Source organism: Heptranchias perlo, chromosome 12, assembly GCF_035084215.1.
Source record: "Heptranchias perlo isolate sHepPer1 chromosome 12, sHepPer1.hap1, whole genome shotgun sequence".
Lineage (NCBI taxonomy): Eukaryota > Metazoa > Chordata > Chondrichthyes > Hexanchiformes > Hexanchidae > Heptranchias > Heptranchias perlo.
Genome location: NC_090336.1, coordinates 28,190,450 through 28,208,545, shown reverse-complemented (window position 1 = coordinate 28,208,545; position 18,096 = coordinate 28,190,450). Strand labels below are relative to the sequence as shown.

Sequence of the window (18,096 nt, the reverse complement as noted above, 5' to 3'; positions counted from 1 at the left end):
TCACAATTATGCGGATGGTGAGTTCCTGATTGTGTCTGCATTGTTACCGGGGTTGTACAGAGGAGGTAACACACTTCTATAGTTGGAGGATGGGGAAATTACTGGGCTGCCCACCTGCACCTCTCAGCTGGAATTTCTGAGGTGCACGAAGAGAGACTTTGGCAGTAGGTCACCCACATTCCCTCTTGTTCAGAAATGGTGCAGATTGACTCTGAAATAGGGCATAATACAATTGTTTTAAAAAATGGTTATAATATATTAAAAAATAGCAACTATCAAGAATTCAGGTTTGGTTTCCCCACTTCTGCTCTCTCCTCAAAATGCACCATTTTACAGCCATAGAGTTCAGTGTCTGTTTTGCAGTTTGCCTTTATCGGTGGAAGTTCGGGCCCAAGATTTTGAATGGCACTCCTGCGCCACCAGAAGTGAGATGAGACAGAGCTTCGATCCCCCACAATGTCACAACATTGACTTCACCATAAACGGCTGAGTGAGAAGCATACAGACCACGTAAATCCAGCCTGCAACACCTCAGAACACAAATCTAAAATATGTCCTGAAAGGTTGCGAGGCTGGGACGATAGGGTGGGGGTTGGAGCTGGAAAATGCCCAGAAGAGAAGCAGAGACCTGGTGCAGCAGCTGGATATAAAACGTGCTGCTGATTAAAGGAGCAATGGCAGGAATGGAGGAAGCAGGCGGCCTGTGCAAAAGGATGGCAGCCTGATTGAAGAAATGAGCGGCAAATTTCAGGGGGTCGAACCTGGATATCTCCAGAACAGGAAGGATGGGCTGTTTGGGGTTGAGGGCTGGAGATCCACCAAGAACGTGCTTCACACTTTGTGGAGGGAGGTGGTTGTGGCTGTGAGTGCCACCTCTTTGTCCTCCAGGACTTTTATGCAGTGCAGGAAGAAGTTTATTGACTTTGCCAAAGCAGCAAAGGTAAGGGACCTGCTCCTCCGACCCTCCCTTGCACTGTCTTGTATAGCATTCCTTCATACATTACCCGCACAGTGCTCTAGCACTGTACTCTGATCCCTTCTTCCATCCTGCTGCTTACAAACACATCATGTCATGCATGAACAAGCCTCCCTAACACACAATACCCATCCTTTCTTGCTTTCTACACCTCCTACAAATTGATGTGTCAAACTTTTGTAAGAAAAGACTCTGCCCAGCCTTCCCTGAAATACTCATGTCTTTCCTCCCACAAGAGAAGGTGGCCCCTATCCACCAGGAATCTCAGCCATGGGTGGTGGTCCCCCAACGATAGACCACTGACCCCTCATGAGGAAGAAGCCTTGGAGATCCTGGGGCACCATGTGAACAAACCTATTGGGGATAGAGATGTAAGATGGCCAGTGGTAGCTGCAGGTTTGTCTGGACCAACTGCAATTTCCCTGGTGGTAAAAGGAAGCACTGGTTGTAAATATATATGTGCACAGGAAAACCACTTTGTGATATGGATTTCAGTGTTCAGAGGTATGTCTGTTCTTTGTTCGGTATTTGTGTTTCACAGGATGTTTGGTTAGTTTGCAATGGGCAACACAGCTCCTTCCATGCCTCCTTAAACAGATCTCTCTCTTGACATTCTTGAGGGACTGGCATGATTTTTTTTTATTCGTTCATGAGATGTGGGCGTCGCTGGCGAGGCCGGCATTTATTGCCCATCCCTAATTGCCCTTGAGAAGGTGGTGGTGAGCCGCCTTCTTGAACCGCTGCAGTCCGTGTGGTGAAGGTCCTCCCACAGTGCTGTTAGGAAGGGAGTTCCAGGATTTTGACTCAGCGACGATGAAGGAACGGCGATATATTTCCAAATCAGGATGGCGTGTGAATTGGAGGGGAACGTGCAGGTGGTGTTGTTCCCATGTGCCTGCTGCCCTTGTCCTTGTCCTTCTAGGTGGTAGATTTCACGGTTTTGGGAGGTACTGTCGAAGAAGCCTTGGCGAGTTGCTGCAGTGCATTCTGTGGATGGTACACACTGCAGCCACGGTGCGCCGGTGGTGAAGGGAGTGAATGTTTAGGGTGGTGGATGGGGTACCATTCAAGCGGGCTGCTTTGTCCTGGATGGTGTCAAGCTTCTTGGAACTGCACTCATCCAGGCAAGTCGAGAGTATTCCATCACACTCCTGACTTAAGAACATAAGAACATAAGAAATAGGAGCAGGAGTAGGCCAATCGGCCCTTCGAGCCTGCTCCGCCATTTAATAAGATCATGGCTGATCTGATCCTAACCTCAAATCTAAATTCATGTCCAATTTCCTGCCCGCTCCCCGTAACCCCTAATTCCCTTTACTTCTAGGAAACTGTCGATTTCTGTTTTAAATTTATTCAAGACTTGCGCCTTGCAGATGGAGAGTCAGGAGATGAGTTACTCGCTGCAGAATACCCAGCCTCTGACCTGCTCTTGTAGCCACAGTATTTATATGGCTGGTCCAGTTAAGTTTCTGGTCAATGGTGACGCCCAGGATGTTGATGGTGGGGGATTCGGCGATGGTAATGCTGTTGAATGTCAAGGGGAGGTGGTTAGACTCTCTCTTGTTGGAGATGGTCATTGCCTGGCACCTGCCTGGCGCGAATGTTACTTGCCACTTATGAGCCCAGGCCTGGACGTTGTCCAGATCTTGCTGCATGCGGGCACGGACTGCTTCATTATCTGAGGGGTTGCGAATGGAACTAAACATTGTGCAATCATCAGCAAACATCCCGATTTCTGAACTTATGATGGAGGGAAGGTTATTGATGAAGCAGCTGAAGATGGTTGGGCCTGGGACACTGCCCTGAGGAGCTCCTGCAGCAATGTCCTGAGGGTGAGATGATTGGCCTCCAACAACCACTACCATCTTCCTTTGTGCTAGGTATGACTCCAGCCACTGGAGAGTTTTCCCCCTGATTCCCATTGACTTCAATTTTACTAGGGCTCCTTGATGCCACACTCGGTCAAATGTTGCCTTGATATCAAGGGCAGTCACTCTCACCTCACCTCTGGAATTCAGCTCTTTTGTCCATGTTTGGACCAAGGCTGTAATGAGGTCTGGAGCCGAGTGGTCCTGGCAGAACCCAAACTGAGAATCAGTGAGCAGGTTATTGGTGAGTAAGTGCCGCTTGATAGCACTGTCGACGACACCTTCCATCACTTTGCTGATGATTGAGAGTAGACTGATGGGCCGGTAATTGGCCGTATTGGATTTTTCCTGCTTTTTGTGGACAGGATATACCTGGGCAATTTTCCACATTGTCGGGTAGATGCCAGTGTTGGAGCTGTACTGGAACAGCTTGGCGAGAGGCGCAGCTAGTTCTGGAGCACAAGTCTTCAGCACTACAGCTCATAGCCTTTGCTGTATTCAGTGCACTCAGCTGTTTCTTGATATCACGTGGAGTGAATCGAATTGGCTGAAGACTGGCTTCTATGATGGTGGGGATATTGGGAGGGGGCCAAGATGGATCATCCACTTGGCACTTCTGGCTGAAGATGGCTGCAAACGCTTCAGTCTTATATTTTGCACTCATGTGCTGGACTCCGCCATCATTGAGGATGGGGACGTTTACAGAGCCTCCTCCTCCCGTTAGTTATTTAATTGTCCACCACCATTCACGACTGGATGTGGCAGGACTGCAGAGCTTTGATCTGATCTGTTGGTTGTGGAATCGCTCAGCTCTGTCTACAGCATGTTGCTTCCGCTGTTTAGCATACATGTAGTCCTGAGTTGTAGCTTCACCAGGTTGGCACCTCATTTTTAGGTACGCCTGGTGCTGCTCCTGGCATGCTCTTCTACACTCCTCATTGAACCAGGGTTGATCCCCTGGCTTGTTGGTAATGATGGAGTTAGGAATATGCCGGGCCATGAGGTTACAGATTGTGCTGGAATACAATTCTGCTGCTGCTGATGGCCCACAGTGCCTCGTGGATGGCCAGTTTTGAGCTGCTGGATCTGTTCTGAATCTATCCCATTTAGCATGGAGATAGTGCCACGGAGATGGTGTCCTCAGTGCGAAGACGGGACTTCGTCTCCACGAGGACTGTGCGGTGGTCACTCCTACCAATGCTGTCATGGACAGATATATTGGTGAGGACGAAGTCAGGTAGGTTTCTCGCTCATGTTGATTTGCTCATCACCTGCCACAGGCCCAGTCTGGCAGCTATGTCCTTCAGGACTCGGCCAGCTCGGTCAGTAGTGGTGCTACCGAGCCACTCTTGGTGATGGACATTGAAGTCCCCCACCCAGAGTACATTCTGTGCCCTTGCTACCCTCAGTGCTTCCTTCAAGTGGTGCTCAACATGGACGAGGACTGATTCATCAGCTGAAGGAGGACGGTAGGTGGTAATCAGCAGGAGGTTTCCTTGCCCATGTTTGACCTGATGCCATGAGGTCTGGAGTCAATGTTGAAGACTCCCATGGCCACTCCCTCCTGGCTGTATGTCACTGTACCACCACCTCTGGTGGGTCTGTCCTGCCGGTGGGACAGGACATACCCAGGGATGGTGATGGAAGAGTCTGGGACGTTGGCTGAAAGGTATGATTCTGTGAGTATGGCTATGTCAGGCTGATGCTTGACTAGCCTGTGGGACAGCTCTCCCAATTTTGGCACAAGTCCCCAGATGTTAGTGAGGAGGACTTTGCAGGGTCGACTGGGCTTAGTTTGCCTTTGTCGTGTCCGGTGCCTAATGGTCCGTCTGGTTTTATTCTTATGACTTCTTTTAGTGAGATTGTACAACTGAGTGGCTTGCTAGGCCATTTCAGAGGGCAATTAAGAATCAACCACATTGCTGTGGGTCTGGAGTCACATATAGGCCAGACCAGGTAAGGACAGCAGGTTTCCTTCCCTAAAGGGCATTAGTGAACCAGATGGGTTTTTATGACAATCCGGTAGTTTCATGGCCACCATTACGGATACTAGTTTTTTAAAATTCCGGATTTTATTTAATTAATTGAATTTAAATTCCCTAGCTGCCATGGAGGGATTTGAACTCATGACTCCGGATTATTAGTCTGGGCCTCTGGATTATTAGTCCAGTAACATAACCACTATGCTACTGTACCCTGTAGCCGCTGGAGGAAGGGTGCTTCCTAATTGGTCGTCTTCTTCTTTGGTGTGTCCTTATCCTGCATATCACTCTCATATCCTCTTCCTCCTGCATCTGTTCTGTCTTCACCATAAGGACATTTATGGGAATCCCCAGGATAAAGACTCCATATGTGAAGAGTGGGAAGAAAAAGATTTCCTCGTCTGAAACGGCTGAAAGGCAGTTTGCAAAATCCATTCTTAGCACAGCTGAGAAAAGATTTTTCTAATTGGTCAACTTGAAGCTGATGTTTCAAAGTTTGTGTACAGTCAAAGTCTGTGAACTCAAGCACTTCCCAGTTTGACAAGTCATGCAGGTAACTTGCCCCTCTTTCCTGCAGCCTTAACTAAGGCACAACTCTGCTGGAAATCATAGAATCATAGAAGTTTACAACATGGAAACAGGCCCTTCGGCCCAACATGTCCATGTCGCCCAGTTTATACCACTAAGCTAGTCCCAATTTCCTGCACTTGGCCCATATCCCTCTATACCCATCTTACCCATGTAACTGTCCAAATGCTTTTTAAAAGACAAAATTGTACCCGCCTCTACTACTGCCTCTGGCAGCTCATTCCAGACACTCACCACCCTTTGAGTGAAAAAATTGCCCCTCTGGACCCTTTTGTATCTCTCCCCTCTCACCTTAAATCTATGCCCCCTCGTTATAGACTCCCCTACCTTTGGGAAAAGATTTTGACTATCTACCTTATCTATGCCCCTCATTATTTTATAGACTTCTATAAGATCACCCCTAAACCTCCTACTCTCCAGGGAAAAAAGTCTCAGCTTATCCAACCTCTCCCTATAAGTCAAACCATCAAGTCCCGGCAGCATCCTAGTAAATCTTTTCTGCACTCTTTCCAGTTTAATAATATCCTTTCTATAATAGGGTGACCAGAACTGTACACAGTATTCCAAGTGTGGCCTTACTAATGTCTTGTACAACTTCAACAAGACATCCCAACTCCTGTATTCAATGTTCTGACCAATGAAACCAAGCATGCTGAATGCCTTCTTCACCACCCTATCCACCTGTGACTCCACTTTCAAGGAGCTATGAACCTGTACTCCTAGATCTCTTTGTTCTATAACTCTCCCCAATGCCCTACCATTAACGGAGTAGCTCGATTTGATCTACCTAAATGAATCACCTCACATTTATCTAAATTAAACTCCATCTGCCATTCATCGGCCCACTGGCCCAATTTATCAAGATCCCGTTGCAGTTTCTGGGACAGCAACACTGGCCCTCATTATCCTGTCATTTGTACACATACACCACTTTAGAGGAGGGTGCACCTTCTGCCAGCAGCCAGTTCCACCAGAACTTAGCATGTATTTTAGAGGAGGTGTAACTCTGGCACATCTGACTTATTGCCCAAATTCCAGCACACTGGAACGACACCATTGTTGCCTCAAAAATCTCAGGCCTATTCTCTTTTTTTTTAAAATGGTTTTCTCATGCATGATTACTACACTCAGAGATATAGCGTGGCCATATCATCATCAATAAGCTGCTTCTTTCATCTGGCGATGGTGAACCAACCCCCGCAGAAAGGCACAAAAGTGCCAATAAATTATTTTTTTCCACCTTTCCTCCTCTGATGAAGGTTTGAAGTCTTCCTGGACCACAGTTCCACAGGCACCAGCAGCCTCCCCGCTACCTCACCCAAATAATCATTCTTCATGTGACTCTTGACAGTGAGCAAGAGCCAACTACTCAGCTGTGAAAGACATGACAGTTCAGCATGAGTCCACACTAATCTGATGTCCACACATGGACATTTTCCAGTATGGGTCACTCAATAGTGATCAGAAGTAGGAACCCTGACTTATTTCCCCCTCTCCACCTCATGGGCACATAGGCCCATTGTGTGGCCCGACTGTTACCCTGACAGAGATCAGCTATCTCAGCTCAGACTGGGGATTGACCTTGGGAAGGTCTGGGGTAGGGAGTGGAAAATTAGGCAGGGTTTATGCTCCTCATCAATATTCAGTGACGGTTGTGGTTCATGTCTGGTCATCAGTTGAGGATAGGATCAAAATTGGCTTTGGTGCTTAGGGCTGATTTTCCTCTGCTGTGCAACTCAGAATCGGATGGTATAGTGGTGGAAAATCAAGCGGGAAGGCTAACATCCACATCCCTTCCCTGACCTTAATTGTCCTTCCTCTGCCTTAGTAAGTAAGGGGGCCGGCCACCCATTCACCATAATGCTGCATTTAATTGACTGTAAGGAGCCAGGAGCCGGAAACTCAGCTGGTTTTCTAGGCTTCCACCGTTGGCACTGGCAGTCTCCGAGGTCAGCAAGAGAAGGTGGCAGTGGTCCCTGGGGCAGTGATGGAAAGCTCACTGATGCACCTTTTGGAGAGAGAAGGCCCAGAGGTGGGCACCTCTCCCTCTCCACAGGCCCCAGTGACCTTTATTAGGCCTGGGTCCAGCCCAAAGCCTATCAGGAAAGTTGCCGCCAGATCTTCAGTGGCCGTCTGCCCCCTTAAATTCAGCCTCCTCTCCTTCTGGTGCTGCAACAGGTGACCTACTGCAACACTGACAGCATTTTCTTTCCTTAGCTGTGGCAGGCTCCCCCTGGAAACCTAAAGGGCTCCAACTGAGGGAAATGGGTTGGGGTTACAGCGAGGTCAAGGTGGCAGGTACGAGTCCTGCTCTGACCTTCCTCCAACAGGAGGAGGGAAAATCAGCCAACAACGTTTAGGCTTACACAAAGAAGAATGTCCACATGGACAGCGTACGATGGCTGTGGAACCACTTCTTAGCATTAGTCAATGGCTTCAGATATGGAGGGGAGAAACTGAAGGGATGAAAAGAAAAGTGCCCTGATATGCCAGATGTGTCCTCATGTACAAACGTGCCAACCTAGCAAAAGTGGGCCAACTACTTAAAAAAAATAGGAAAAACACCCAAAAAATGTTGAAAACCTAAAAGCAGCCCCAGATATAAGTCGGTAACACGAGGAAGCAAATAGTTACACTGAAAGTCAAGTAGAGCATGGGCATACCATAACATAAACTGCAAATTTCATGGAGAAAAAAGTTGAAATATATGAAAGCTGGTTTTGTACAAATGGTGGGTTCAAAAATTTCTGCAGTTGTAAATATTTCAATGCAACTTTACGGGGTCCTGCTCTCCCATTGGGATAAACTGTGTTGATTTGTGAACCGAAACCTCTTATAACATGGACAAAGTGTGGATGATTGGTATATATAACTAAACTCATTTTCCCACAATTACATGACTGTTAGGGGACAAGATCTGCTTATGGGAACTGCCACGAAACCACTGCAAGAGAAGCAGTTTGTTAAAATACTCTCGACTGTAACAGGTGGCAACGCCTTGGGATATTACTAACAAATCAGACCGGCTGCTCGAAATTTAGAGTAGACCAACTAAAGCAAAAGGCATTACTAGGGATGCATTGCCAGTAAACTAGTTAGCACAAACTCAGCCAACACCAAAGAGGAATAAAGGAGAATCTGGAGAAGAAATATCGACATTAGAATTTGTGCAAATTGGAGCTGGTGGTGGAAAAAAGCAAGCAGCAACACAAGACATTACTGCAGGAACCTGCGAAGGAGCCATACAAAGGGAAGGCAGGAGAAAAGGAGAAGTAATGTCAGAAGCCAAATGGGTGGGTGTACAGTGCAGACTACAAACCAGGCAAGTTGGAGTGCAGTGTAGATGGTTACAAACCGGAGAAGTGTGGATATTGTAGATCAATCCCATAGTAAGTATATTAGGTCTAGCCTCATTCCAAATTATAATGATGGGCCAACATAGTGTTTATTTAGAGCACTTAAATTGTTAGTGAGTCAACACAAGTGGGACAGAGGAATTTGAATGGAGCTGGTACTGTTGGGACATGGGTTTATGTGTAGAGAAACAGGCACTGTCACTCAGTGGCAAAGTATTTATCATATTTATTTGTGTATCACCTTAATCACTGTGTTAGTAAGAGGAAACAGAAATCTGTTTGGTGAAAGTTAACATCACTGCACGATGGGTCCCAACATAAAGCAAAGAAGCAGAAATTTAACCAAGTGCTGGAGAGAAGGAAAAGAGTAGTCATTGGGCCAGTTACATTATACAGAAGCAGGTCAAAAAGAGACTGGGATGCCAAGGGAAAACTGGAAAGGGACATAGCAGCAGATACAAAATATGACACCAAAGTATGCTTCTAATACTGTAACAGAAACAGGGCAGTCAGGAAGAAAACTAAAAGCATAAGAGTGGAGTTTAAAGTGAGGATGAACAGGAGATGGTTAACATGCTAAAAGATTATTTCTTGGAAGGTTTTTTTTAAAATCAGGGAGGACAACAATACCATACCATGCAACATCAAAAGCATGGTGTCTGTCCTCCAGGACCTTGACATTAGTGAAACAGAGGATCTAGACAGACTGATGGGGCTGAAAACTAACAAGTCCACGGAGATTGGTGAACTACGCTCTAGAGTACTTGGAAAAACATGGGAGACGATTTAAGAAACACAGACGGTCATTTTGAGGAGTAAGTGAAGATTCTGATAGAATGGATGCTGCACCTAACTGTTCCTTAAATAAATCCAGTCTTCTTGCCTCGACTACCTTCTGACAACCTATTGCAGCTGATAATCACCCTCTGTGTAAAGAAATATTTCCAGATGCCTATTCTAAATTTGCCTTTTGCTGTCCAGAATCACGATGTCCTGGCATACCTGAAAATTTTGTGTCAGGCTCACTTACTCTATTCCTTTAGTATATATTATATACCTCTATAAAATAAGTCTTTAAGATGTCTCTTTTCAAGAATGAAGATCCCTGGCCTATCCAGTTATTCTTCATAGCTTTTTTCTCAAACACTGGAGATCAGCCTTGCTGCACTGACTCTCAGGTTTGGATGGCCCTCTCGTGTTGTGCCTGCCAGAACTGTACACAGTACTCCAGTTGTGGCTTGACCAGGGCACTGCAGTTTCAGCATAGCTTCTGCAAATTTGAACTTAACTGATTTAAGAAAATAACTCAGCATCCTATTTACTTTGTTTATTGCCACCTCACACTGTTTAGACATGGCGAATGTCAAGTCAACTAACAATCCAGGTGTCTTTCAGCTTCCTCCTTGGCAAGTCCTAGCCTCTGTATGGAGTACATGGGTTTCCTTTTTTTTTTACTTCTAGTATGTAGTGCCTTGCATCTTTTAGTATTGAAATTCATCTTCCATTGATCAGTTCAAGTGCTGATCCTGTTTGGCTCTCTTTGTGAGATCTTTACTGCCTCCTGAGTCCACAGCACCTCCCTCACTTAGCATCAATCTGCAAATTTAACAATCTTGTACTGAGACTGTGATTCCACATCATTTACATGATGTGGAGATGCCGGTGATGGACTGGGGTGGACAAATGGTAGGAATCTTACAACACCAGGTTATAGTCCAACAGTTTTATTTGAAAATCACAAGCTTTCGGAGGCTTTCTCCTTCGTCAGGTGAGTGTGGGATTCCTTGAAAGTCACCGCATATATAGACAGAGAACAATGCCTGATGATTACAGATAATCTTTCCAACTGCCCATTATTAAGGCAATCAAAGGAATTGAATAGTGTTCAGACAGAGACATTAGATACAAGACTACCGAATATATAAACGGCCAGAACCAAAGACAGAGAGAGAGAGAGAGAGAGAGAAACATCCAAAAGGAAGAGAAAGAGAGAGAATGACCGGTTGTATTAAAAAGATAACTTTTTTTTCCCGCTGGTGGGGTTACATGTAGTGTGACATGAACCCAAGATCCCGGTTGAGGCCGTCCTCATGGGTGCGGAACTTGGCTATCAATTTCTGCTCGACGATTTTGCGTTGTCGTGTGTCTCGAAGGCCGCCTTGGAGAACGCTTACCCGAAGATCGGTGGCTGAATGTCCTTGACTGCTGAAGTGTTCCCCGACTGGGAGGGAACCCTCCTGTCTGGCGATTGTTGCGCGGTGTCCGTTCATCCGTTGTCGCAGTGTCTGCATGGTCTCGCCAATGTACCATGCTCCGGGGCATCCTTTCCTGCAACGTATGAGGTAGACAACGTTGGCCGAGTCACAGGAGTATGAACCATGTACCTGGTGGGTGGTGTCCTCTCGTGTGATGGTGGTATCTGTGTCGATGATCTGGCATGTCTTGCAGAGGTTGCTGTGGCAGGGTTGTGTGGTGTCGCGGACGCTGTTCTCCTGAAAGCTGGGTAATTTGCTGCGAACGATGGTCTGTTTGAGGTTGGGTGGCTGTTTGAAGGCGAGTAGTGGAGGTGTGGGGATGGCCTTAGTGAGGTGTTCGTCGTCATCGATGACATGTTGAAGGCTGCGGGTGTCTCTGTCTGTCTGTCTTTGGTTCTGGCCGTTTGTATATTCGGTAGTCTTGTATCTAACGTCTCTGTCTGAACACTATTCAATTCCTTTGATTGCCTTGATAACGGGCAGTTGGAAAGATTATCTGTAATCACCAGGCATTGTTCTCTGTCTATATATACGGTAACTTTCAAGGAATTCCACACTCACCTGACGAAGGAGAAAGCCTCCGAAAGCTTGTGATTTTCAAATAAAACTGTTGGACTATAACCTGGTGTTGTAAGATTCCTTACAATCATTTACATAAACCAGGAACAAGAAGGGTCCCAACATGAACACCTGGGGCACGTCGCTCAATACTTCCCCCATCATGGCCCAGTTACCCTTTGCTTCTTTGCTTCTTTCTCTCCAGCCAATTACTAATCCATGTCAATATCTTATCCTTGAAACCTATTGACTTTAGTCTGTAGAGGAACCTCTCATGTGGTGCTTTTGGAAGTCTAGGTATCACATTACATGCCTTCCCACTTTCCCCATGCCATCATAGCAGGTAAAATAATGAAAACTATACAAAGAATAGGTTGGAGCTGTGTTTGTATAGTAATAGCTTAATAAATGACATTCAATATGGATTTAAGAATGGAAAGTCCTACTTGGCAAATCTGTTTGACTTCTTTGAAGACATTATAAACAAAGCAGATGAGAGAAGCCTATACAACATAGTTTATTAGACTTCCAGAAGGCTTTTGACAAAGACCCACATGAAAGATGATCAATTGAATTAAACTCCATGGGATTCCAGGGTAGAATGATCCCTAATCATGATAGCCATGTATCCCTTAGGAAAGAAACCCTCAGAATTTTCCATATTAGGTAGGGGGGAAAAAACAAAAACAAGAAGAACCAATGGTTAGGGATCATAAGATAGAGTCAGTTGAAGGCGGCCATTTGGTCCACCCTAGCTGTTCCACCTAGAAAGAAACTACAGACCCCCACCACAGCATCCAATGATTCCAGAGGTCTTCGCTCCACTACATAGCTCGGCGGCTCATTCCACGTGTTGATCTTCCTTTTAATGAAGAACTTCCTGGTCGAAGTCCCAAATTTGCCTTTCACCAGTTTGCACTTGTGTACCTTGTCTTACTGTGACAGTTTAATTTGAAGTAGTGTCTTGGATTTGCATTTTCAATACTATCATACTCTTCGACATAACCTTCCTGTTCAGTCACCTGCTTTTTAAGGCTGTAAAGGCCAAATTATTCATCCCTCACCCTGTTTAAGCAAATATATAAAAGGAGATTCCCATGATTTAATTAGCAAATTGAACAGGTTTACACTAAAATTAAGAATTCCTATAGTGTAACTTTTTAACGAATGTTGACATTATAGATCTGCGTCAGTGAATACTTTATGCTTAGTCTTTACAAACTTTTATTCTTTCCTTCATTCATCATCTATTTAAAAAAACGATGCAGCAGCTGGTTTGAGCCAGTCAGCTAGGCCAGGCCCTTATCCTGCTATTATCCCGAGTCATTAACTGGCCACAATTACTGGCTATATCAGTTACTAACATCTGTTGTCATGGGCCACTCATAGGATTCCTGCCAGTGAAAAGGATTAACTGCAGAAAGCAAAGCAATGAAAAAATGATTCAGTGTTACCCTGAATCTGCATTTACAGTACTTCCAGTGTTGGATCCATACAGTTTAAAAACTTTGCACAGCTGCAGAGAATTAAGGGAAAATATAAACTGTAAAGACTTTTTCAAAGCTGGTATCGCGCAAGAATTTTTTAGCATCTTTAACCAACTCTGGCCTCTCTCTCTTTCTGTCTCTATCTCTCTCTGTCTTCACATAAATGGCGAGAGCTTGATATAGGAAGAGAACTGACTCAAGCTGTTAAAGGAATAATATGGTATCTCAAAGAATGTACCCTTTCTGAAGGGGAAAAAAACACCATCAGCTTAATCTTGCAAAGAAAAGACTGACTTGAATGTTAAGGAAAACAACATGATTGAGGTAGCAACTGTAGCATAATGGTAAATTGGGTCTTTAGAAGACACTAACACCCTCCAAGCCATGGCTGAATGTTATCTCATAAGGCAGATTTATTATGCAAGGTGATTCTGAGAATACTGGGAGTGAAGGGATGCTTGATGTTCAGTATATTTCCAAACATATCTTCCAAATCACCTCAATTTGATCTTCTTTCTCGATCACCCTACCTAATATGGAATTTTCACCATCATATTCCTATTGTAATGACAAACCAGTACTGGCCAATATATGAAGTTAGACAAGTGATACTCCTGTTGCCAAAACTAGGTTCAGACTGGTCAAACTCATTTCAAGGAAAACTCATACAGCTGTCAGAGTGAAAAGACTTTGATTCCATCAGTCTGGGTTATATTCAAACTCAGACTCCAGAGGTCAAACAAAAGTGCATAACCCATTACACCCTAACCTCAGGCACATTTCCTTATCCCATTTGCTTTACTCTTTTGTCAATTGCGTCCATATCTCCTTCGTTAGCTTGTAGGTGTAACAGATGGGACTTAAAACTGGAGCTGTATCCATTTCTTTCTAGAGTCGCTCCTACCTAATACCTAACCACAAGCACCAAAACAAACATGCACATGGATGCTGGTTTTAGGGGCCTTTTCACCACCATTCAGTGTATTTTGCTAATTATCCACATTTTGCATTGCAAGGATTTTACTGAATATCTCAGAGTTTTTCCTGAAAAATCTGTAATTCAGCAAACATGTAGTAATCATGTAACTGTTATTCAAATCACAGTCTAGTGACACTTCTTCACTGTGAAGCAGATATCTGATTTGCAGGAAGTCAGAAGAACCTTAGTGAAGAAACATTAGGGTCAGCTTTAGAAGAGGCTCCACAAATGCTTCCCTTGGAAACCCAGTGCAATTTGGCAGGAAATCACTGCCAAAGACTCAAGGACTTCCTGGCCTCCAAAAGCCACAAAGAAAGAAGGCCTTGCATTTATAAAGCACCCTATCAGATTTCCGATAAACATTCCAAAGCGTTTCATATAAATTACTTTTAAAGTGTAATCACTGTCGTTTTGTAGGCAATGACACAGCCAATTTGTGCATAGCAAGGTCCCAGAAATAGAGGTGAGATGAATGATCACTTAATCTGTTCCTGTACTTTTGATTGAGGGACAGGACACTGGGAGAACTTCCTGCTCTTCTTTGAATAGTGTCATGGAATTTTTAATGCCCACCTAACCAGACAGGGAGGAACTTTATTTAATATCTCATTCAAAGGATGGCATGTTTAACAATGGATCAGTCCCTCAGTCCTATGCTGAAGACATCAAAGACCTTTTTTGATGAAACAAAGACAAAATACTGTGGATGCTGGAAATCTGAAATAAAAGCAGAAAATGCTGGAAACTCAGCAGGCTAGGCAGTATTGAGAGAGAGCGAGAGAGCGATCGATCCAGGCATGATTTTAGCCTGGAAAAACAGGTGGGTTGGGGGCGGGGTGGGGGGGGGTGGGGGCAGTAACAATACCAAAAGTCCAAAATCACCTCCAACCCATCCATTGCCGGTTTTCACAGGGGCGGGCGATGAACCCGCTCTCAGGAGGCGGGTCAACCATTAAAAGCTTTTAAGGAGGCTGCCGACCTCCATTTTCAAAGCTTTTCTGATTTTAGCCCCTGGGGACCGGGATTCCCGGCCTTCTACCTCATGCCACGTGAGAGGAGCCGAGAAGGCCCAAAACTGCATGTAAGTGCCTTTGGAGCACAGCTTGTGGGCCCGGAGGAGCAGGAGTGCCACCCCAGGCCCAACAAGCCTATCTGCAGTGACCTCCCCCCACGATTTCCGTCTCCCCCATGAACTCCAACCCCATGATGAACCCCGAAAGCCGCCCCCCCTGATGACTGACAGCCCCCCAATGACCGACCCCCTCAATGAGTGACCCCTCCCGATGACTGACACCCCCCCCCAAAGACTAGCCCTTCAGTGACCGCTGACCCTCCCCGGTGACCCCTGACCCCCCCCTCCCCCAATGACCCCCCCCCCCAGCAATCTAAAATTTACCTGATCGGGTCCTCTTCCTGGCTCTTCTCCCGCCCGACTGAAAGCCAGCTTGTCAATCAGGCTGGCCTGTCAGGCGGGAAACTAGCAAAAAAGAAAAAAACAATGTCCTTATGTCAAAATTGTAAGGTCGTCCAGGAAACCTGTGCTTCCTAGTTTCCCATCAGGAATTCCACCCTCCCGTCCCCTTCCCGGCTCCGGGCTAAAATCATGCCCAATGTTTCAGGTCGATGACCTTTCATCTGAACAACTGAAATATTGACTTTGTTTCTCTCTCCACAGATGCTGCCTGATCTGATGAGTGTTTCATAGGAACATAGAAAGATAGGAACAGGTTTGTTCCACCATTCAAGGAGATCATGGCTGATCTGTGTCCTAACTCCATGTACCCGCCTTAACCAAAGGTATTAAGGGATATGGGGCTAACAAAAGTCTTATCAATCTCAGATTTAAAATGAACAATTGAGCTAGCATCAACTGCCGTTTGCAGAAGAGAGTTCCAAACATCTACCACCCTTTGCGTGTAGAAATGTTTCCCAACTTCACTCCTGAAAGTCCAGGTTCTAATTGTTAGTCTATGTCTGCTAGTCCTAGACTCCCCAACCAGTGGAAATAGTTTCTCTCTATCTACCCTATCAGTTCCCCCTAATATCTTGAAAACTTCGATCAAATCACCCCTTAATCTTCTAAATTCCACGGAATACAAACCTAATTTGTGCAATCTCTCCTTGTAATTTAACCCTTGGAGTTCAGGTATCATTCTAGAAAATCTACGCTGCACTCCCTCCAAGGCCAATACATCCTTCCTAAGGTGTGGTGCCCAGAACTGCTCACAGTACTCCAGGTGCGGTCTAACCAGGGCTTTGTATAGCTGCAGCCTAACTTCTACCCCTTGTACTCCAGTCCTCTAGATATAAAGGCCAGCATTCCATTAGCCTTTTTGATTATTTTCTGTACCTTTCCATGACATTTTAATGATCTATATACATTATAAGTCTCTTTGGGCCTCTACTGTTTCGAGCTTTTCAACATTTAGAAAGTACACTGATCTATCCTTTCTTTATTGGTTAGTTTATACAAAATACCAATCAGAAGAAGGCCTCCCCCCACAAAAAAGTGAAACAAACCCACTGAAGCCTTCAGTTTAATAGGAGCATACTGTCGAGTCCCTGCTCATCTCAATCTAGGGAGTGTGTTCCACTCTGATATTCTGCTCAGGTACATAAGATTTTTCTAAATCACTTTTGTGGTTAGTTTAACAGTATTAATAATGGCAACTCTAGAAGTAATATGAAATTCACATGAATAGCCAGGAACTGAAACTTGTGGCTCTTTTATATTAAAGGTGTAATGTCTTTCTACAAGTGTTGAGCAAATCTTTTCCTATTGGTCGAGGTGCAAGAGACGGAAGAATTATTAGTCACGTGCAGGTGTCATAATAAATGCTTTTAATATGTTAATATGATCAAATTGCGTGATTGCAAACAAACATAATTTGCCAGTGTTTTTCATGAAGAAGGTGGGGTATATTTTTCACTTCCCGCCCGGGCGTAAAGCTGGCATTGTGGATCGGCCGTTTATTATTTCATTGAAAATCTACACCAGTGTCTCTTTAAAAAAAAGGTATCTGCTTTACTAACATGAACGATGAGGATTAGTGCCAAATTCTAGGCAGTTTTGTGCCGTGTATTTCCATCCATTAGGGCCTGGATTGAGCCAGTCCAAAATAATTTCATCGAGGACCAGTGTTCATGGTAAACCAGAATGCTCCAGAATGGTGCACAAGTTCCAAAGCAAAAAAGTGGCATTGCTGGCTAACCACTGCTTCAGATGTCATAACTGGTTTAGTAAAAGAGGAGATTTATCTTGTCAGTGTTCTAAATCCATAGCATCAGTCCAGTACTGACAATAATCCACTTTTACAGAATTTTTTGACTGACATGTGGAAACTTGGATTTGGGGATTGATGTAATCTATTTTGCATTTGTGCAGATTCAGGAGTCTGGTGATCCTTACATACAACAACATGCTAAGGAATCCATTCCAGCGTTTTTTCTGTTTTCTTTTGGTATGGTCACATTGTTATCCTGTAGCATTCAGTACCCTATGAGATCACCTCACTGTGTGCTGGTATCCCAGAGCCGCCTGTGTACAGTGGGCTGTCTCGAGAAATTTTAGAAAACTTCATCCCTGTTGCTGCCATGTGGTCCAATGACAGCACACTCAAAAAAGAATACTCCAGTCTACTACTTTGGCTGTGATGGGATCAGAAATGAAGTTCATCAATGGATGTTAGAACCACCCACGCATCTTTGCAGAGTTCAACACAGATCTTGCTTTTCTCTAAAGCCCAGACCTTGGGGAATGATCTCCAGTATCCACATTCAATGAACCCAGAGTATTTCTTCCTCATTTTCCAAACATCCCTGTTGCTGCCATGTGGCAGAGGAACCAATTGCTTTGGTTAGACCAGGTGATACAACGATCTGGTCTAACCAAAGCAATTGGTTCCTCTGCCACATGTTGGAACATAAAAGGGGAACAGTGGTACACAAATCCCACAGTAGCTGAATGGTATTTCTGCAGGCGATGTGTGGTATAAGAGTGCTCAACCCAAGATGCCACACAAACAACTGCTCTATCACCATTAAACT

At 44.9% G+C, this 18,096-nt stretch overlaps 1 long non-coding RNA gene across 1 annotated transcript in view; it reads right to left on the bottom strand.

Annotated features, from left to right (window-relative positions):
• Positions 1–18,096, bottom strand: part of LOC137327696 (uncharacterized) — a 333,654-nt gene that overhangs the window by 13,350 nt on the left and 302,208 nt on the right. The gene's annotated exons all lie outside the window — the stretch shown is intronic.